This window comes from Choloepus didactylus, chromosome 9 (assembly GCF_015220235.1).
Source record: "Choloepus didactylus isolate mChoDid1 chromosome 9, mChoDid1.pri, whole genome shotgun sequence".
NCBI classification, from domain to species: domain Eukaryota; kingdom Metazoa; phylum Chordata; class Mammalia; order Pilosa; family Megalonychidae; genus Choloepus; species Choloepus didactylus.
The window spans coordinates 8,958,227-8,981,796 of NC_051315.1; the positions used below are offsets into that span (position 1 = coordinate 8,958,227).

Genomic DNA, 23,570 nt, shown 5'->3' on the forward strand with positions numbered 1-23,570 from the left:
CTATAAACTAGGCGATCTGTATACATGATTTTAGCTAATCCTCATAGCAGAACTGTTAGTAACATGATTGTTCCTATTTTCATCAAACGGACACTGGAGTACAAAGTTTGTAATCAACTTGACCAAAGTTATACAATTAGGAAGTAGCTGAACTGGCATTTTGTACCACAGTTTATTGGTTGAAGCCCATGCTTTTTCTACTGCACTACTCTAATGATCACTTGCTGATTCTGGAGCATTAAAGTGGACAGGCCCTCTGCTGGGCATATGGCATATGGCTAGGATTTAAATGAGGAATAATTAATACTGAGGAGCCTTCAGTAGTCTGATGATGACAAAGAACAGACTCTAAGTGGCAATTGCCTCAAATAGTAACCTTCCCTACAATAGGACTCAAGAGGGAGATGCAAGTGCAGGGAGAGAAAGGAGAGCCATGCATGTGTTTGATCCACGCTCCCAGGTCCACAGTGGATTACACAAATCAGGCTACCTCCATCTTTCAGGGTTGTCCTTTGATTTTAACTGTACTCATGCACTGCTTCGTCTTTACTTGGGTGTGGTCTTTCATCTCTACTTCCTCGAATAATCGTATGCCATACCAGCAGATGTGTCAGCCATATACCTGGCTAATTCACTCATTCAACAAGGATTTATTGGTTGCCTAATGTGGGCCCTGCCTGTGCCATGCACAGGGCACTGAGAGACTAACAGTTCCTGAAGATGAGAAGCTTCTCATACTGGGACAAAGAGGAACATACAAAGAAATGCGAAGTCTGGCATTCAATGATAGAGATGTATTTAGTAAGGAACAAAGAAAGTATGCTCATTTGTCTCTTAAAGAAAAGGTTATAGACGCCAATGAAGGAGAAGTTTAGCTGAATTTTAGCATTGAAGAGAAGCAATTAGAAAGACAAGAGAAGGTAGTAATTTGGTGTGAGATACTGTTGAGGGAGTTGGATGACTAATTTATTCATTCACGATTATTTATTGAGCATCTGTTACGTTCTGTGGTCTGGGGATATGGATTTGCAAAACTACCTGCTTCTATGTAGCTTATGTTCTAGTGCAGAAGACAGAAAGCAAGTGAATAAACAGATGTTTAATAAAAGACAAGTAAAGCTGGGAAAGGGGGTAGAGGTTGTAGGGACAAGGGGGAAGTTTATTTTAGAGAGGATGGTCAGGAACAGACTTTTTAACAAAGCGATTTTTTTTTTTTTAATCAGAGACCAGAATGAAGTGGTGAATATCCAGGACAAGAATGTTCCAGGCTGTGGGAACAGAAGTACAAGGACTTTGTGAGAATTTGCTTATTCTGCAAAGAGTGAGGAGATGTCTACTATGGTTGCAATAAGTAAAGGGGCCAACAGAGGTGGGAAGTGAGGCCAAACTACCAGTTAGCTTGAGCATGTAGTTCAAAGAAGGCCATAATGTTTTGACTATTCTCTGTATGAAATAGGCAATAGAGAAAAGATATCTACAGGATTTGTTCATGAATTAAGTGTGGAGTATGGAACAAGGAAATGAGTCAAAGAAAACTAAAAAAATGCCTGCAAAAGTATGCAAAAAACAATATCATTTAAGAATATGATTAAGTCTACAGTAGAGCAGCTTAAGGTGAAAATTAAAAGTTTAGTTTCAGGGTTTGGGGCATCTTATGTTTGAGATGACTACTGGTGATAAACAGCAAGGTTAATGAGAGTAAGTAACTGATTAACAGTCTAGTGTTTGAGGCAAATGGAGTTATACATCTGGGAATACAGGCATATACATACAACTGTTATGGACCCCAGAAGAGCCATGATCTTTTAATCCAATCTTGTGGAGCAGAACCTTTTGATGAATGTTTACATGGAGATGCGACCTACTCAACTGTGGGTAAGAACTCTGATTATATTATTTCCATGGAGGTGTGGACCCCGCCCATTCAGGGTAGGTCTTGATTAGTTCACTGTAGTACTTAAGAGAGCTCAAGAGCCGACATAGATGCTGACACTTGGAGATGCTTGGAGATGCAGGCAGAAGGACGTTTGGAGATGCTAAGCTAAGAGATGAAGGCCTGAATTTGCCCCAGAGAAGCTAACAGAGGACCCCCAGATGCTTAGAGAGAAATGCCCTGGGGGAAAGAAGCAAGGACGCACAGAAGCTCAGAGAGAGGAGTGAAGACAGAAGCCTGGAGTCATTTTGGAGGAAGCCATTTAAAACAAGAACCTGGGAGCAACGGACCAGCAGACACCAGCCACGTGCCTTCCCAGCTGACAGGTGTTCCGGATGCCACTGGTCTTTATTCAGTGAAGGTATTTCTTGTTGATGCCTTAGAGCTGCAAATTTGTAACTTAAAACATCCCTTTTATAAAAGCCAATTCATTTCTGGTATTTTGCCTAAAGGCAGCTTTAGCAAACCATACCACATAAGAAAAGAAAAAAACAACCCAAAACATGAGGATCTGGCAATGTGGGCTCTCATTCTAGTGTAGCACTCTTGGGGAGGAGCTGAGAATCAGCTGCATCTTTTAGATGGGGAAAATTCTGTCCATGTGCCTAAAGACTCCATACTAGACACCTGGGCACATATACTAGGATCGCATAACCCAGTTATATTGGTTTCTTGGACCTTTGGGCATAGATGCATTTTTTTTTTTTTTCAGTTCAGTTTCATTGAAATATGTTCACATACCATACAATCATCCATGGCATACAATCAACTGTTCACAGTATGATCATATAGTTATGCGTTCATCACCACAATCTATTTCTGAACATTTTCCTTACATCAGAAAGAATCAGAATAAGAATAAAAAATAAAAGTGAAAAAAGAACACCCAAACCATCCCCCCATCCCACCCTATTTGTCATTTAGTTTTTATCCCCATTTTTCTACTCATCCATCCATACACTAGATAAAGGGGGTGTGATCCACAAGATTTTCACAATCACACTGTCACCCCTTGTAATCTACATTATTCTATAATTGTCTTCAGGAGTCCAGGCTGCTGGGTTGGAGTTTGGTAGTTTCAGGTATTTACTTCTAGCTATTCCAATACATTAAAACCTAAGAGGTGTTATCTATATAGTGCGTAAGAATGTCCACCAGAGTGACCTCTCAACTCCATTTGAAATCTCTCAGCCACTGAAACTATTTCATCTCATTTTGCATCCCCTTTTTGGTCAAGAAGATACTCTCAGTCCCACGATGCTGGGTCCAGATTCATCCCCGGGAGTCATATTCTGCATTGCCAGGGAGATTTACACCCCTGGGAGTCGGGTCCCACGTAGTGGGGAGGGCAGTGTGTTCACCCGCTGAGGTGGCTCAGTTAGAGAGAGAGAGGGCCACATCTGAGCAACAAAGAGGCACTCAGGGGGAGACTCTTAGGCACCATTACATACAACTTTAGACTCTCCTTTGTGGTAATGAGCCTCATAAGGGCAAGTCCCATGCTCGAGGGCTCAGCACATCAAACCGCCAGTCCCGATGCTCGTGACAACATCAACACTAGTCCAGGTGAGGATGTCCAACACATCCGCACCTTCCCCCAGATCCTTGGGGCTGGGGAGGGGGAGGCTGTAAATATATTTTTTATTACATACACGCAATTTTAACTGTTGCTTTGTGTTGAGGCACTGATAAAGGATTTGTGCTTTAGAACTTTCACTGAATAAACCTAACCTTCCTCCTTCTCTACCCCCTCCCCGCCCTGCCCTCATCATTTCCTCCAAATAATAGTAGTCTTATCTCAGTACCAGGAGAAAATATCTGTTATCCATGCAGCTATTTCCTCCTACTGGATTAATTTACTGGCTTCCTGAGCTCTTTCTTTCTGACATCCTAGTTTGTCAACTCTGGCACAATTTCAACCTCTGCCCTGGCAACATGGCATGGGAATGGTCAAACTGGCAGGAGAGCATTTCCATTGTACTCTGAACTTTCTGTCATTCTGTCAACTTATTTCTATCTGAAAATTCTCCAAATTTCATACTTTTCAGTGGCCACCCCCTATATGAACTGCAGGAAAATGTGGTTTCCCAAAAGGATCTCATTTCTGCTTGTCCCATGCAACTGTAGAATCAATCAAAATGAATAACGCTAGCAAGGCTGAGAGATAGCAATGGAATATTAGTAAATATGGTCCTATTTCAACAAACCACATAGCCAAAGAGAACAATTTGTGGATCTGACAGTCGATATTGCAATTGAATATTATTTTGCAGCAGCAGAACTGTTGCCACTGCTGTCAGCACACAGCAGGTGGTTGGAAATTGGCAACTCTTATGAAAGCCATTTATATTACAGTACATTTCATGTACACAAGGCAATAAAAAGCTAAACTGTTCCAGGAATTAGATGCAAATATTAGAAATGGTTTTTCTTCAATAAGAATTTGGGCAATTGCACCTGAGTTAAAATAAAGCCTAACTTTAAAATATCATCAGCATGTTCTATACATTTTTCAGCTCTGGGAGGTACTGGCAAACTATTCACCACTATTATTCTGTTAAGGGTTTCTTGCTTACTTTAGTTATTTTGGAAACTAATGATATTATGTCAGTTCTGGATTGCCAATTGGTTCAGTGCTTTTTTTTCAGTTTTGCAAAATATAGTTACTTATTTTTCTGAATATGTACAATGAAAGCCACAGAACTACAGTACTGGTACTGTAAGAATTTGCAAACACCATCTTCATTCACCCCTGGAAGTCTTCAATTACAGTGGTATTAGAACTTTACATAGACCAGACTCTTCTTTTGATTTCTATTTTTTATTAATAAAATACTTCCCTTTATTAAACTAAAACCTAGAAGAAGATAAGGTTGTTATTGCTTGAGTTCTCTAGGTCTTCCATGAATCTCTTTTTGTTTCAGGTAGCAGATTTTAGTGAACTGACCTGGATCAAATAAAATCTATAACACCTAGCTAATGCTAGCTACATTCACTGTACTAAGTGTTACGGAGAATAACAGGAGAAAGTATGAAATATGACTCCTGCATCAAGCTATAAAATATCTTGTTGGGTCAAAATATATTTTAATGATAATGAGGATCTATTTTCTTGTCAAGGTATTATAAAATGTTAGGCAGAATTAGATAATTATATTTCATATGGCAGGCATGATTACAATAGACATTTAAGATGGTTGTGTGGTAGGAAGTGTGGAACAGATGGCATCTAAAATGTTGACTTAAAAGTTGGTGAGTTTGGAGACGATGGAAAAGATGTAAAATAGATAAACGCTGTAATCTCCTTCACCTGGATGATTAAAACATTTCTGAAGGTTGGGATCATCCCTAGAAGCTTCAAGACTTCTAAGTAATTATTTAGTAGTTAACAAAGAAAGGTTATTTGTATCATTATATGGCCACAGCTCATGGCTAAAAGCTGTGACACCTTCAGTATCAAAATTCATTATCTCTAGGTATCGAGGTTACTTCAGGAAATGAGCCTAGAGCTTGCCCACTTCACTCTGAACTCTTCTCTCTTCTTTCAGGATAGGACCTGGAGCAATTAGATTCCTTTAGAGACAAACCAATTTTTACATTATGGTTGGGGTGCAAGAGGTGGCAGAGAATATATATATTTGTAGACCCACCAGGTCAACTACCTTTCCCACCTGACATGAGGGGAAGCTGTTCTACAGTCTTGCCAGTCCATTTAGATCAGTTTTCACATCAAGAGAGGTTTCCTAGAGGAATTTAATGGCCCAAGTGGACTTAAATATCTTGGTATTGCATTGTATCATTTTTACAGTGGTAAAACTTGATGATATTTAGTACAAGAGTCTGAACACATAATAGAAGTATATGTCAGGAATTTAGACAAGGAGTCAGCAAAATTTTTCTATAAAGGCCCGGGAAATAAATATTTTGGGCACTGAAGGCTGTACATTCTCTGTCATAACTGCTCAACTCTGCCACTGTGTCTTGAATGCAGCCATAGACAATATGTGTACAAGTGAGTTGAGCCATGTTCCAGTAAACTCTGTTTATCAAAACAAGCCCCAGGCTAGATTTGGCCTATAGGCAGTACAACGATTTTCAACTCCAGCTTTGATTGTATGTTTAGACAGTGTGTTTCGTACAAAAGTGCATCAAATTACTGTGATAAAAGTTTTGTTTTTTTTTTTGTTTTTTAATCACCTGGGGAAAATTATCACTAGGCATTATCCTGAATCCTCATTCAGAATCCATGAGGGTAAGGTCTAGGAAGCTGCATTTTAATCAAAGTTTCCAGGTAATTTTTACATATGCTGAAGTTTGTAAACTACCACATTATCCCAGACTCCCAGGAGAAGGTAAATCGGTAAGCGTTTTGCTATTCAGAACAGAAAAACTATGTACCCTTAGGGAGATCGGATATTAGAGGCAGCATTTGTAACTCAGTTCTATAATACTGCTACAAGAGGGGAATTAATTAAGAGATAAAAAAGTCAGGAAGAGAAGCAAATTGTAAGAAAAGTTTCCCACATTATAATCGATGCCATTTGTTCTCTTCCTAACTTTTGCAAAATATGCTCAACTTAACAGGCTTCAACAACTTTCTGCTGAAAGATTCAGAGATCAGATTTGCTGGAAGTTCCCTCCTAGCCATTCTCTGGAATTGTTTCATCTCTTTACGAGAAAATACATAGTGTAAGGGTTAGCTCCAGGGCCATGTCTGAGAGAATGTTGCATGTCTACTTGAAATAAATAAGAGCGATACTCAGAAAGTTCGTCTTCTTTCCTGTGCAATTATCTGGGTGGTGTCTCTGTCACAATGAACACTGAGCCCACAAACAGCAGCAATCCCTAAGGGAATATTAATGAATTGTACCCTACCAGATAATTAACTGGCACTCTCCTTCCAAGCAAATTTCCCTATTCCAGGGAGAGGAAAAAAAAAAAAAAAAACAACATTTTGTGTTTTGCTTAGTTGTAAATGAAGCATGTTGGCCAGAGGGAAACACCAGGGTTTCATGAACCATGGATCACTTCCGATGACTGTATTCTATAGAATATATTGCCACTATTTAACAGTGCCCATCCTATAATTCAGAATTATATTAAGCAGGTTAACAAAGGCTGTGAATTGGACTAACCACTGTGATTTTCACAGCATAAAATATTAATTTCCTTCCATGGACGAATGTCTTAATACCAAGTGGTATGTACAAAGTCAAAGCAAAAGCTACACTGTCTGCCCATAGTGATCTCTACTGATGGGGAAATAGAGGTGAACTTTCCAATGAGTCATATCATTACCTCATGGGTAATTCACAGATCATAGTATCAACTCCATGTGATATTTAAATGAGGTATTGCCTGGAGCCTACCACTAAGAAGTGGCCTAATGAACGTAGCAACTGTATTAAGAGTTGATGACTAGTGGCAGCTGATACATATATTAATAGAACCCAGAGGCTATGTAAGTTTTGTCAATAAGAAGTAAGCAAAAGGGAATTGGAATTGTGCATTAAAATATATTAGCTCTGTGACTCTGGGCAAATAAATTCCTTGCATAAAAGATTTCTCATCTATCAAAGAGGGAATAGAACCTGCTCTACCAGTGTCTTACTTGATGAGAAGGGTCAAATGAGAGACTATGTGAAGATTCTTAAGTAAAATGCTTTCTTCTAGAGATTTAAACTACTAGAAAGTTATTGGGCACTGGGTGGCGTGTATATATAGTTTGCCAAGGGATTCTAAAAGGGTCTAGCGATTTGCCCATCTTATTCTTTAGTTTTTACATTTTTTAAGTGTTTCATCTCATCTTGAGATAAATTTAAAAGGAATATACAAAATGGATCCAAATCGTGATAATGATGCAATATTAAAACCTATATATTTACTTCAACACAAATATTTACGGCTTCTTTCTGCCTCTCTTATGTACAACGATCACTCCACCATAGCAAAATGTCTGATTGAAAGTCTTGCACAATTTTAATTGAACAATAACTTGTGATACACCTTCAAAGTACCATGGGAAGAGTTCTAGCATTCATACACACCCAAGAGAATGAAGTCTGCTCTCTAAAAACTCATGTTTGTGACAAAAAGACTATTGTTATTATTGTCAGATAAATTGCAAAACTATGTTATATTAGCCTAATGGGCAAGTGGCAGTTTCTCAGGTGAAAAACTTTGTAAAGATTAACAAGGAGCACACATTTTTTAAAAATGACTTCTGTATAAAGGAGAGAATGTTGCAGGCAGCATCCAAAAGAGGGGACATGTCTATCAAAGAAAGAGCATTTGGCATCCTTCCACCCACATGATAAAACAAAAGTTACAGCACAAGAGTTTTTATATTGTTAATGTAAAAAATCACACCATAATGTGTAATTTTATTATTTGAAACTGAATTTAAATAGATTTATATTTACTAATTAAACCTAAAACACTTGTACTAATGCTTTACTTGATCATAGAGAGCCCTTTTTTGAAGTTCAGCTCATATGAGTATATTCACAGATCGATAATATAAAATTTACGAGGACTTATAAAAAATGTGCTCATGGATCCATGAATTGCTGAAGAATGGATGTGCCAGAAAGGTTTCCTTCTGTTCTTTCAAATTCCCAGGTGGAGTTCAGATACTGGGAAGTTGCAGGAAACAAGAAGAGTTTATATTTCAGATGGAAGAGTAGAGTGTTGTGATTAAAATACAGCCTATGACACATGCATGTATTCAAAAGAAAAAGTCTTATACTATTATTTGGACTATTCTACCCCTTCCCTCCACATGCATTAATCATTTATTCCTCTACAACCTCACCTTCAACTGTTTACACCTGAGGAAGTTTAATTAATGAGGATATTTTAGATTTTTAGATGTTCTTTTATTTTACATTATTCTACATGTTTCTGCTTCCTAAGTGCTATTTTGCTTTAGGGTCACCACAGATACCTGAGGGAGGTAAAGCAGAAAATATATTGAACCAAATATGCTCCACTTGCTTTAATGTATAATTAATAAAGCAGGCTCTAGGGTCAGACTTCTGGAACCTTCTGACGTTTATTTGCTCTGTGATCTTAGATAGCCTAGACAACTCCTCTAAGTCTACGTTAGTGGTGATAGTGCATAGAAATCTCAAAAGGTTAGAGTAACATTAGTTGAGAAAACTCCATTTGAATGACTTTAGCATAATTCATAACACAAAAAGTGTAATAAACAAATATGATGAGAATGATATTGACAATAGTGACGATGATGGTGATAACACTGATGGTGATGATGATGGTGATGATAATGGTGATGGTGGGTGGTGATGCTGATGATAATGATAAAAGAATATGATGACACTGATGGTCAATAGTGATAATAATCTGCCAGTGTGGTTCCCAAGGGCTGAAAGCTATTGCCTGAATATGATAAAAAAATCCACAGAATCTCTTGAGGAACAAATGACTTTTAGTTGAGAAATTAGGTCTCCAAAGCATATGGTCTCAGATATGAGTGGCCTCAAAACAATGTGCTCAGAATACACTAAACTGAAGGAAGCAGCATTAAGAACTTCGCTTCACATTTCCCCCAGGAAACCAGATTTTTGTTAACAAATGTGATCAAAATAAAGTTCCAGAAAAAGTAACTCATCTGACTTCTTTTCTGTTTTACATGTTAAATATAACTCTCCAATTTGGCAAATTCATGAAAAGAATACCATTTTATTCAATTATATATCAGCAAAGGAAACGTTATATTTTAATGCTCTGGCACTAAAAGTAATTACATAAATAATATATTTAATGCAATTACATTCCAAAATAAAACTTGGCAACTCCATGTTGACCATCTTAATATTTTTTTTCTGTTTTATTCATTCATTAAATCCAAATTTCTCGAAGCCACAATCAGCATTATATCCAAAAAAAAGTTAACTTATTTTTTTATGTTTGATTGAAACCATGTTCTTTCATTCTGTAGATACAGCCATGATTAGAAGGTACGACACTACATCACAAAGGATATTAACTGTCTGCATTTTCCATTTATCCTTTACTGTCCACAGTGTAATAACACCCATTGTAAATTCTCCTCACATAGGTAAGTGGATGGATAAATGGATGCTTCTCAGAGGACTAGAGATAGTAAGAGCAAATTTGCATTTCCTGAAAATTTAAAGAAAGCAAGAAAGTATTACCCTAAATTACAATGTTAACATAAGTTTATATTTTATAGATATTTTCTATACTTATTTTAGTCTAGTTTACCTAATCTAGTTGTATGTGTGTGTATGCATGAGCACATCTATAATTAACATTGTCTCTACATGTTTTACTTAACTTTCCTACTTATATGCTCTCTTGTGTCATTAAGAACTACGTGGAAATCTTTCAATAGTTGCATAATACCCCAGTGGTTGAGTGTTTTAAAAAACAACAAAGGTACAACATTTAGAATGAATTAAATTTTTATTATTGTAACTGTTATAATAATAATTAGATATATAGATTTTTTTTATCTTTGAATAGATTCTCAGAAATTGAACTTTGGGGCATACACATTTCAAAGATATGTATAATATTTATATATCTTGTGAATCTTATACTATTGTATGTATTTGTATATATATATAAAACTTCTGTTAACGGTATTTGTACCAATTTACACTATCAGCAGCAGCTCATGAACTCTTCACTTTCACAATAACCACATTCAGATTTTTTAAGTGTGCATTTCATATGTGAAAAATAAAACATTATCTTGTATGTACATTTCTAAGGACATAAAAATGGAGGGAGGATGAGGGAGAGATACTGAGAGAGAGAGAGAGAGAGAGAGAGAGAGAGAGAGAGAAGGAGTGAGAGAGAGAGAGTTGCAAATACATCAGGATTGTTATATGATAGTTGCTCTTTCACTCTCTTTCCCCATTGCTTCCTTCCTACCTGACCATCTTCACACTGCCTTTCTCCTTTTATATTTAGGGAATTCATCTCCAAATATCTTTGTTGTGTCACAATTTGTGCTTCAGAAGTTTATTTTCTATTTTAACACATCTCAAGGAAGGCTGCACCTATCTCCCAGGTACAAGTAGCATTTTAGCCTGCAGTAATGTGACATCCTTCATTTCAATTTGCTTTAACTGAATCTAAGTAAGCAAAGAATTCAGTGTAGAAATATATGGATAAAAATTTAGTCCCTCAATGCTGTTGGCATTGAATTAATCCTTTTTAACTAGAATCATCTGAAATGACTGTTTTCAGTCAGAAAATCCAGCTGATGTGAATCTTTATCAAACAGAGTATTCCTTTGTTTCACAAACAAGTTTGCATGTGATATTTGGTGATTCATCAATCATTTTATTCTTTTCATCAGTCTTCACAATGCCTCATCTATCCAGCAATGTTAGGGAACGAAGTGTTCCACAGAAGTTAATTTTTTCAGATAACTGAAGCTTCATCATTTAGGAAACATAACTCTAGATATTTTAATTATTTCGTGAAAATCTTTATAAATGCATTGCATGACTCCCTGCTAAAATAAGCAGTGTATTTTTTTTCCAGAAAGGCAATAAAAGATTATGAAAAGCCTAAAGATTTAGAAGTCAATTAGCCATGGATTTGGATCCGGATGCCTCCATTTACAGACTTCATGGATTTGGTAAGTTGTTCAACCTCTTCAGCACCTTAGTTTTTTCATACGCTAAAAGGATTAATGACGACTTTCAACAATGTTGTGGGAATTAAATAAGATATGAAATGTAAAGGGACTAGTGTGCTGTCTCACTCATAGTAGATGCTCAGTAAATATTGTTTAACCTACATTTTGTGTCCCCACCCCCCCTTAAAAATGTGTTGCCTTTCTAACCCACTCAATGACTCATGCATGTGTTGTGAACATGAAGTCTAAGAAAAGGTTGTCCTCTTGGCTGGTGCACATGAGCAGTCTAGTTTCAGAAGCAATTTCAACCCTGAGAGATTCTATTAGAGTAGAGTTCATGGTTCTGGTGCTAGGTATCATCTCCAATTTCAGAAACTTGCCTTTATTAAATCAGATCATTACTGTAAGACCAATCCTGGATCCCTGGGAGAGCATCAGATTAACGGTGGTTCATGTTTGCCCTTTCTGTTATGTCAATGTCTTTCAAAGCAGTTCATATTGTAATCTTCCTCTACAGCATTTATAGGACAGCTTTCTGGTGACTATAGCATCATGCCAGACAGGAGATGTAAGAAGGGAGGAGGAGCTGGTAGAGACATCTAAAGAGGCTTTGATATCTTTTTCAGGTGCTTTGGCTGGCTGGCTGGTGAGCCTTCCTCCTCAAGGACATTACCATGCAGTGCATTCAATCTGGTGCTACCCTTGAGCATTTCCCTCACCCTATTCAACTTGAAGATGGTTCAAAGGCTGTGGGTAGTGTCAGGAATGTGATGAGAGATTAGATATAGTGAGGATGCCTGTTGCTCATACCACAGAGTAATAAATAGCATAAAACTTTCATAGTGTTTAAAACTTTCATATAGTTCATACAGTAGACATTCTTCAAAACGACTACTCCCAAGTGCCAAATGTTGTATTCTTTCTCCTAACCTGCATCATTGCTCTAATGATGCTTTAATACCACCCTCCCCGTGATACACATACAGGATCTCTCTCTTCATATACATCACAATTCAAAATGAAGAAGTTGAGTTTTCCCCAAAGTAAGGGACTTCTTTTGAAATACCTGCTCCTTAGGAAAGCCGTAAGCAAAACTGTTCAATATAAGAAATCTTGCTAATTTTACTTTATGTACTGTCTATAAATATAAGAATAGCTAATGTGTTCTTAAAACTAGATAGATGCAAACTGCATCAGATCATGTACATGCATCCTCTACTGCTTTTTACTCACACAAATAATTTACAAAACAGTGATAAATCAGTCCCCTTTCCATATATGAAAACTGAGCATGGTAGAAATTGATTCCTTGTCTCAGGTACAGAACTATTGAGTTGCTCTGTTGAAATCCTTGCCTATACATTTATGAATCTTTCTGGTTTGTCTCAGGACAAGATGACAATTAGATTGGCACATTTTGTAAAACAGCTGGCCAACTGACTGAAAAGAAATCTGTATCAAAATATGTCACCTTAACTAAGCAGGAAATTTAATTAAAAAGGCATCAAACATTCCCATTTTGTTAGGGATTTTGGAGAGCCTCCTAATCTGATGCCTTTTCCCATTCCCTGCCCCACCCACAACAATCATGGAAACAATCCAAATCTATAATGACTTCAGAATGACATTTGGAAGTCACTGAATGGAGAAAAAAGAAAACCTAATCCTGCGAAAGGTATGTGCCATTTCTATTTTCTACAAGAAACACAAGGGGAGGGGTTTTGGCCAGAGAAAAGATAAAAGTTTAGGAAAATTAATAGAATAAATTATTTGAAAGTCAGCTCATGTTTTATTGTTGAGTTGGAGGAGAGGAAATTTCTGTTTTTATAAATATTTCTATTTAAATCTCCATTGAAATATGTCTGATCTAGAACAATCTGGGATAATTGTGATCACTTCTGAATGTGATCTTTTGAAGGAAGCACTGTCAATATGTAGATTGTCCAAAGAGACTATACTGTGAACATTTTGCCTGGATATAGCTAGAAAGAAAGAGAGACTGCACAGGGTACATGGCAACCATGTCATATATTGGGAGGAGTATAATAGTTTAAAGAAATGTATGACAAGCTTTTGCTCTAAACTTTAGGGGGTAGAACAGCATCACTGAAAAGAAAGGTGGGTTTGAGGTTAGTATAAGCAATTTAGAAACACTTGGTGCTGTCTGGCCATGAGATACGACATCTTCGTGACAATGAGCCGAGGCAGTATAACCCAATCTGGTGAACGTTGAGGAAGAGAGTTTTATGTTGGATAACTAGTCATGGATGAAATAACCTTCAAGTTTCCTTCCAGCATGAAGCGATTTACTGGTAAATATTTTATTGGACTGGATCACATGCTTAACTGAAAATTCAAATTATTGCTATGCTGAGATGCTATTTGACACAGGTAATTAACTCTAGGGTGGGTTGAGTGATACTCAGGTCAGCCCTAGCCTTCAACCTTTGACAATTTGCCTATTGCACATATGCATCTCTCCTTTGAGCTGTAATATTTTAATTGACAATTCTCCTTATCCAAAATTTATTAGCCAAATTAAATCAATATCACTTTTCATTAAGTGCTCTGAAGATATACAATATCTGACTTGCATATGAATCCATTTTCATTTCCTTCTCAAGGCTCAGCTTGCCACCTGTTCATCAAGGAATGAAGCCTGAATTGAATCTTTAAGATTAGGTCAGCCCAATCTTTACTCCACCCCTCCTTCTACCAGTAAAAAATGGGATTTGAACTTAAAGAAATAAGGACATAGAGACAAACTGAGGAGGGTTCATTTCACATGGGAGGTGACTTGAAGAAAGACTATTCATGACATTGGCTTAAGTAAAGTGAGATAAAGAAAAAAGGATCTGGAGAAGAAAAAAATAAAAATAAGCTTTCATTTACAATATTGCATAAGATTTGTGAAGTTAGTTTTCATTTAGTCATTCAAAAATATTTACTGCAAGTCAAGCATGCAGAAATCACTGTTCTCATTTCTTGGGAGACAATGACCTTCAGGAAGACACCCTCTTGTAAAATATGGTGCCAAAATATTATACCAATCACAGTGCATAAGAGAAGAGCATAAGAAAGAGTGAGAACACTTAACCCAGACCCTGGCAAGCTGATGAGTGAGGTAAACTAATGATGATCAAAAAAAGGGGGAGGTAAAGAGAGAAGAATTAAATTATATAGGAGAAGCAAAATATATTTGAGCTTCAGAGGCTGTGAAGACTCAAGCTCTTGAGATGATGTCTAGTAAATATGCCCACCTGCCAATTGCCTAAATTTATAGAGTTTTCTGTCCAATGCTGTATCTCAGGTATCATAGCTAAACTTCAGTGCTTTCTGTCATTGAGGGTCAAAAAGGTTGTTCAAACAAAAGCATCATAAAGACACAGGAGATTTATAGAAGGGAAAAACATTTTTTGAGGATGAAGAAATACAATCCATTTCTCAGCCTCTCTACTCCATTTGGTCTTCTTGTTTGTCTACAGCATATAAACACACTAGTGCAGTAAATCCATCATAGCTGGGTTTGTGAGTTACTTGTTCAAACTATTGATACCAGTGATTGCATTCATTTCTTGGCAGTGTGAAGAGGGAAGGCACTGTGGAAGCCAAGTTGGAGTGTGGAGGGTGGTCTTGAAGGATATACGACACATACCTGCGGGAGAAGAGAGCAAGTGGTTGGTCAGGATGGAGACTATAAGGCAGAGAAGTAAAACACAATCTGACAGTAAATAACACATCACTAACTAGAACTCTGGGGGTAGCAAAAGAGTTGCCTTTAGAATTTGAGCTCAGGTTTTGAACAAATATCTAAGGGGCACTGCCATTAATTCTGACAAGCCTTGTTATATGTACTTCTGCATTTCAAGAGAAAGCTGTCAGATGCTTTTGGCAGTGCTACTTGTAGACTCTGATTGATGTGTTCTTATTGTCATCGTTACCACTCAACCTGTTTCAAAGCCTAATTCAACAGGACATATTGGACAGTCTTGCTCACACCTTACACCTCCGAGAGGAGGAGTGGTGAGGTTAATGAAGGTGTACACATCTGGTCCTACCCTTTCTTTTGGAGATGTTAATATGATGAGTGAGCGTATTGGTTTAGAGATTCGGGAAGAGGCTGGATAAAGGGCATTACTACACACTGCATCTCTCTTCTGCAAAATTTCATGGTATCTTTATTTTCCTTTGCATCACTGATTTCCCAATGTTAGTGAGGTATATTTATGCACAGAGCCATAAGTAATTGTTCATGATAGCTATACAAATTCAGAGGCAGAGGCAAAAAGATAACTGAGTTGATAACACTAGGATGGTAGTTTAATGAAAATTTCTGTTATTTAACTTGTAAGATTTCTAGATTTTTGTCTATAATTACAATTGTCTTCCTAAATGGAAATAATGCAACCCAGAGCCCTGGACATATGTAGATTAAAGGCAAGCTTGGTAGTAAACGATGGAAGATACATCTGCATGGGAGTATTGACCCAACTTTGCACCAATAATATAAATAAAATTGGATATTAATATATAAGTATCTACATGTAGAAATTAATTTTGACTCAATAACTATTAAATGTGTTTTATTTCTACTGTTCACCAAATAAAATATGAAATATGTTTATATCATGCTCTCTACCTTCAAAACAAGTGCAATCCAATTTACTTAATTATATTTCAAATATTTAATTATAGCTAAGTATCAGACACTGGGGGTATTAATTAAAAAATTAAAGACTTGCCCCTCTTTAGCTTGCAGTTTTGGAGATTACATTTATATACACAGGACATGGAAATGCCAAGTCAATGTTAAGTTGTGTGTTGTTAGAGAGAATTCAAGTGGTGGTATTCATTTGTCTAGGACCTTTTTCCTCAGACTGAATGCCGAGCTTCACAGGGTATATTTGTAGATTGGTGTAGTTGAGAGCACATCATCTACTTACAATCCAAGCAGTGGCATTGTTCTGGATCCTTTTAGTGTGGTCTTTACAGACCCATATCTGAGCTGGAAAGCTATAGACAGTAAGAAAAGTAAAATTTCACTATGGTTCCAAGTTGTGTTCTGGAAAAAATAGGATCTGCCATTTTCAGTGAAGGATGGATTAGTCTGAATAGATAGAGAAGTGTTTATTTTTTTCTCCATACAGAGATGGGATATATACAAAGCCACAGAGATAGATATGACCCTGAAGTAGGAGAAAGATGGGAGGGAGAGCTTCCTACATTACTGGATGTTTCCCAATGGGAGATGAAGCTGAATAAGGTGACTGTGTTTCTTGGGTGGGGAAGACTTTTGAAAGCAAAACTGACTGCCAAGTTGTTGTCCCCTGAAAGAGTATCCAAATGTGAGGTTTCCTTAAATGCTTGTTCTTCATCACTAATGTCACCAATAGAGAATTGTTTTAAAGATCAAGGAACAATGTGAAGTCCAAGAAAAAGGGCCAAATGTAATTTCAAGGTAGATGGATAGATGGGCAGATAGATTGATAGATAGAAAGATAGATAGATAGATAGATAGATAGATAGATAGATAGATAGGTAGGTAGATATAGGTTTATATAGATAAAACCAGAATAATCTTATGCTTTCTGCTAATGGATTCTACTTTAGACCTATGTCGCAAAGATTTAACTGCAAATACTCTTCATGGTTAAAGAACAAAACACTGCTAATGTTGAAAACATCTCCCTTATGAAAAAGTTTGTTTGGGGAATTTGTGGGTAAGCTGATGGGGTTTTACAGGAGTGGGGATGCACATTTAGCATCCTTCATCATTTTTTCAATAGGGGGAAATATAATTAATGCAATGTTATATTTAAAAGTAAATGAAGAGGGAGGAAGAAGAAGGCAGCATAAAGAGGAGTGGAAAGTAATTAGTCCCTCTGGAACAACTAATAAACAACCAGGAACAACTAGTAAGTAATCTGGAATAACTGAGGGGGACAAATGGGACTGTCTAGTCATCATACACCAACCTGAATTGGGAGGAATGCCTGAGATTGAGGCATGAAATCTATAAGTAAAAACTGCGGACCCAAGCCGGGAGACCCTCCCAACACAGCCCAAACCACAAAGTCTCATTGTGCTAGAGAGCAGCACTCTCCAAGCAAGTGAATATACCTCAGCCCAGCTCCAACTGGGGTTTTAATTAACAAACATGGACTACTTAATACAAGCTATGAATCCCCAACAAGCAAACAGAGGCTTCTGGTGACAATTGATCTTGGAGAGCTGTAGGACCTCTCTGGGAGGGAGGGGAAGCCCAGAGGACCTGGAGCTATCCCTGGCTAATGGGTGAAACTGAGGGGGGCTGCAGACCAGCTCTGAAAGGGGACTTACTGTTCCTGTTTGGGTTCAGTGGAGAAAGCCTCAGCCATTGTCAGTTCCCAGTGCTCTGACCCAGACAAGGGTGGAGATAGCACAGGCAGAGAGACTATTAAAATGCTAATGACCTCTTCCTAGGGGGTTTATCTTCCCTAAGAGGAAGAAGGTGATACTAAGCTCTACTACCTGCCTCCCATTCAGAACCAGACCCCAGAGCCTGGGGGAAAACAGCCACGGGCCACACATCCTTACACAAGTCTGGAGTGACAGGCTGACAGGCATCACCTGCTGGGCAGAAAAGCACAGTGACCCGAGGCCTCACAATGTGTATCAATATTCTAAGACACCCTCAAGGAAACTGGATACTATTGCCTCCTTCCAAGACCTAAGCCTGTTCTGGTCTGGGAAAACCTGATTGCGGTAACCAAGGTAACCAGTTGCCTAGATAGCAGAAAACTACAACCTACACTAAGAAAAATGAAGTTATGGCCCAGTCAAAGGAACAAACTTACATTTCAACTGAGATACAGGAATTATACAACTAATGCCAAATCAATTCAAAAAGTTTAGGGAAGATAGGGCAAAAGAGATGAAGCATATAATGAAAACACTGGGCATACATAAGGTAGAAATCAAAAGTTTGAGAAAACAACTGACAGAATCTATGGAAATGAAAGGCACAGCACAAGAGATGAAAGTCACAATGGAGACATACAACAACAGATCTCAAGAGGCAGAAGAAAACACTCAGGAACTGGAGAACAAGACACCTGAAAGCTTACACACAAAAGAACAGAGAGAGAAAAGAAGTGAAAAATATGAGCAACATCTCTGGGAATTGGATGACAACACAAAATGCAGGAATGTATATGTCATGGGTATCCCAAAAGGAGAAGAGAAGGGAAAAGGGGGAGAGACAATAATAGAGGAAACAATCAATGAAAATTTCCCATCTCTTATGAAAGACATAAAATTACAGATCCAAGAAGCGCAACATACCCCAAACAGAATAGACCTGAATAGGCTTATGCCAAGACATTTAATAATCAGATTATCAAACATCAAAGATAAAGAGAGAATCCTGAAAGCAGCAAGAGAAAAGCGATCCATCACATGCAAAGGAAACTTGTTAAGACTATGTGTGGATTTCTCAATAGAAACCATGGAGGCAAGAAGGAAATGATGTGATATATTTAAGACATTGAAAGAGAAAAACCACCAACCAAGAATCCTATATCCAGCAAAACTGTCCTTCAAATATGAGGGAGAGTTCAAAATATTCTCTGACAAACAAACAATGACAAAGTTTGTGAACAAGATACCTGCTCTACAGGAAACACTAAAGGGAGCACTGCAGGCAGAAAGGAAAAGACAGGAGTGAGAGGTTTGGAACATAATTTGGGGAGATAGTAGCACAGCATTATAAGTACACTGAGCAAAGATGACTGTGAGTATGGTTGAAAGAGGAAGATTAGGAGCCTGTGGGACACCAGAAGGAAAGAGGAAAGATAAAGACTGGGACTGTATAATTCAGTGAATCCTAGAGTGCTCAACAATTGTGTTAAAAGGTACAAATATGTATTTACATGAGGTAGAACAAATGAATGTCAACATTGCAAGGTGTTAAAAATGGGGTGGTATTGGGGGGAAAATACAGTCATTCCAAACTAGGGACTATAGCTAACAGAACCATTGTACTATTCTTCCTTTAATATAACAAAGGCAACATACCAAAGCTAAATGCATATTGCGGAGGCTGGTGCACAGGGGAAGGGTATGGGACTCTTGGCATTGTTGATGTTGTCCAACTCTTTATTCTACTTCAGTTTAATGCTACCTTTCCCTTTGTTGCTTCCTAGCTGTCATTTTTTTTTCTCTTTTTTCTTTTTTTTTTTTTTGTCTCTCTACCTTTTTTGACTCTTCCTCCTTCTTTGTGGAAGAAATGTAGATTCCTTATATAGATAGTGGCAACAGTGGTGAATACATAAATACATGACTATACAGGGAACCATCGATTGTTTACTTAGGATGGAATGTATGATGTGTGAACAAAACTGTCTTAAAAAAATGGGTTGATGAAGAAAACTTGAGGGCACTATATAGAGTGAAATAAGACAGACACATAAAGGCAAATATTGCAGGGTCTCACTGATGTGAACTAATTATAATATGTAAACTCATAGACATGAAATGTAAGTTACCAGGATATAGAACAAGAATGGGGAGTGGTTGCTTAGTATGAACAGAATGTTCAACTAGGGTAAACTTAAACATTTGGAAATGGACAGAGATGATGGCAGCACATTGTGAGAATAACTAACAGTGCTGAATGGTGTGTGAAGGTGGTGGGAAGGGGAAGCTCAGAGTCATGTATGTCACCAGAAGGAAAGTTTAAGGTTAAAAGATGGGAATGTATAAAACAGTGAATCTTGTGGTGGACAATGTCCATGATTGACTTTACAAATATTAGAAATCTGTCTCATAAACTAGAAAAAATGTATGACACTGTAAGTAGATGTTAATAATAGAGGGGCATATAGGAAAAAATATACCTATTGCAAAGTATATACTATGGTTATTATTTTAACATTCTTTCATCAACTGTAACAAATGTACTATACCAATACTATGAATCAATAATTGATGGGGGTTGGTTAGGGGTATGGGAGGATTTGTGTTTCCTTTTTTTGCCTTTATTTCTTTTCTGGAGTAATGAAAATGTTCTAAAAATTGAAAAAAATAATTGTGGTGATGGATGCACAGCTGTTTGATGGTACCATGGGCAACTGATTGTACACTTAGGATCTTTGGATAATTGTATGGTATGTGAACAATCTCAATAAAAAAAAGTGATTAGTAGAGCAAACAAAAAGTAAATGGAGCCAGTTTCATAAATTAAAAATAGGAACACAACATTATTTTAATGTGAAAAAATATATACTTTAAAAATTAAGTGAGGGAATTAAAGCCCTGTAACCTGTTCCCATCCCAAACCTTCTTATGCCTCCACCCTTCTCTAAGTCATGTCTTTGGTTGCAAAAGGAATAGGATAAAAATGAGAACAGCCTAAACCAGTTTTGGGAAAACACCACTAAATGCATGTTGATCTTATTCATCCCCATGCCAACTACAAATATCAACTGTGAAAGAAAAAAAAAAAAAAAGGTTAGTAGGATCACTTCCTTTGCTGTATTATCATGTCCCTGGCTGACATACCATTAGTTTTTTAAATTTGATAAAGTCAAAGCATTAAACACAGCATATGAATAATTATTAATCTTCAGCACATAGTTCTTAGTATAAGTAGCTAGCTATGTTATCCTCCCTACAGAACATACAGAGATCCCAAAAGTATAGTTTGCACAGCAAAGAAGTTAACAAGTTTGATCCCCACCCAAAGGGCACATGCAAGTCTGAAAAATGTGTGTTCTCTCCTGAGTGAAATTATTTGGTGCCACAGCTCAAACATCAGGCAGGTACATGAGTGTGGTTCCTGGCTGGGTGAATTCATCAGTGATCCATTTAACATGTTTGGACCAGATCCTCTCCATTTCTCAGTTGGAGATAGGATGTACTCCCCAAACTGGGGATAAAGTTTAAATGAGGTGCTCGAAGACAGGCACTAGCATCGCCCTTGGCACAGAATAATCCTTCATCAGTGTAGTCCATCTCCAAACAGGGCTGCCTGACCATCAGAGCATTAAATAGACATGGACTTTTAATAATTGCCATTTCTTTGACTTCAAACTATGATAATTAAGCACTTGAGCTAAAATTCTAATTTCAGCCCATTTTGAGCTTCACTTTAGGAACTGCACTGGCCAGTCTAACCAGTCTGTTTGGTTATGAATCATTTTGTGCAAGAAACCAGCTAGGCTTCACCAAAATGGCAATTGCCAAATGAACTTCATTGAATGGAGACAAAGTACACATTGGACACTTTTACCAGTCGTCGTACAAGCTGACTTGAAGAAGGCATGTCACATTTTCCCTGTCAATACTCTTGACAAGATTGAATTGTCCCAAATTGTAATTAATAATGGTAAAATTTCAGGGAGTGTGACAGGCAGTGGTGAAGTATATTCTGAGCAGCAGAAATTTCCTGGTGGCTCAGAAGTTATCTCCTGTGTGTTCTGTGGGAGAAGACTAAGAGATAAAACAGACTTGTTCATGGTCCTCTGGGGCAGCAATTCTTAAATGGCTATACTAAAATCTGAGGTTTAAAACCAAGATGATTCATCTAGAAAAGTTGAGACTTGCCAAAACATGCCCAATGTCCAGGTATATATGAGACCCTTATTGTGTAAACCAGAATACTCCTTTGGAAATTTTAAATGGATGTGCTTTTTTTCCAGGGAATGCCCCATTGGTACTCTGTCTCCAAAATTCCTTGTCCTGATCAGGCTTTGGATGCCTCTGAAGTTGATTTCATAGGGAGAAACTTGAGGACTGAGGATCTTGAGAAATTTGGCAACAGGTAGCAAATCATTTTGAAGGATATTTCTCTCCAGGTGTGAAGGGAACAAATGTCCCTCCAGGGGCTGGGTCTCTGATTCCTCAAAATGCATGTGGGAGGCGGAGCAAGATGGCGGACTGGTGAGCTGTATGTTTTAGTTACTCCTCCAGGAAAGTAGGTAGAAAGCCAGGAACTGCGTGGACTGGACACCACAGAGCAATCTGACTTTGGTCATACTTCATACAACACTCATGAAAATGTGGAACTGCTGAGATCAGCGAAATCTGTAAGTTTTTGCGGCCAGGGGACCTGCACCCCTCCCTGCCATGCTCAGTCCCGTGGGAGGAGGGGCTGTCAGCTCCGGGAAGGAGAAGGGAGAACTGCAATGGCAGCCCTTATCAGAAACTCATTCTACTGATCCAAACTCCAACCATAGATAGACTGAGACCAGACACCAGAGAATCTGAGAGCAGCCAGCCCAGCAGAGAGGAGACAGGCATAGAGAAAAAACAACACGAAAAACTCCAAAATAAAAGCGGAGGATTTTTGGAGTTCTGGTGAACATAGAAAGGGGAAGGGCAGAGCTCAGGCCCTGAGGCTCATATGAAAATCCCGAAGAAAAGCTGATCTCTCTGCCCTGTGGACCTTTCCTTAATGGCCCTAATTGCTTTGTCTCTTAGCATTTCAATAGCCCATTAGATCTCTGAGGAGGGCCCTTTTTTTTAATCCTTTTTTCTTTTTCTAAAACAATTACTCTAAGAAGCCCAATACAGAAAGCTTCAAAGACTTGCAATTTGGGCAGGTCAAGACAAGAGCAGAACTAAGAGAGCTCTGAGACAAAAGGCAATAATCCAGTGGCTGAGAAAATTCACTAAACACCACAACTTCCCAAGAAAAGGGGGGTGTCCACTCACAGCCATCATCCTGGTGGACAGGAAACACTCCTGCCCATCGCCAGCCCCATAGCCCAGAGCTGCCCCAGACAACCCAGTGTGACAGAAGCGCTTCAAATAACAGGCACACACCACAAAACTGGGCATGGACATTAGCCTTCCCTGCAACCTCACCTGATTGTCCCAGAGTTGGGAAGGTGGAGCAGTGTAAATTAACAAAGCCCCATTCAGTCATCATTTCAGCAGACTGGGAGCCTCCCTACACAGCCCACCAGCCCAGAACTGCCCTGGGGGTACGGCACTCACCTGTGACATAGCACAGTC

At 38.1% G+C, this 23,570-nt stretch overlaps 1 long non-coding RNA gene across 2 annotated transcripts in view; it reads left to right on the forward strand.

The window, feature by feature from the left end:
• Window positions 1–12,417: 12,417 nt before the first annotated feature.
• LOC119544821 overlaps window positions 12,418–23,570 on the forward strand; it is a 45,481-nt gene continuing 34,328 nt past the window's right edge. For both annotated transcript variants that reach the window (XR_005218926.1, XR_005218927.1), the window contains exon 1: window positions 12,418–13,248. This is a non-coding gene — a long non-coding RNA (uncharacterized LOC119544821). The remainder of the gene's footprint in view (window positions 13,249–23,570) is intronic.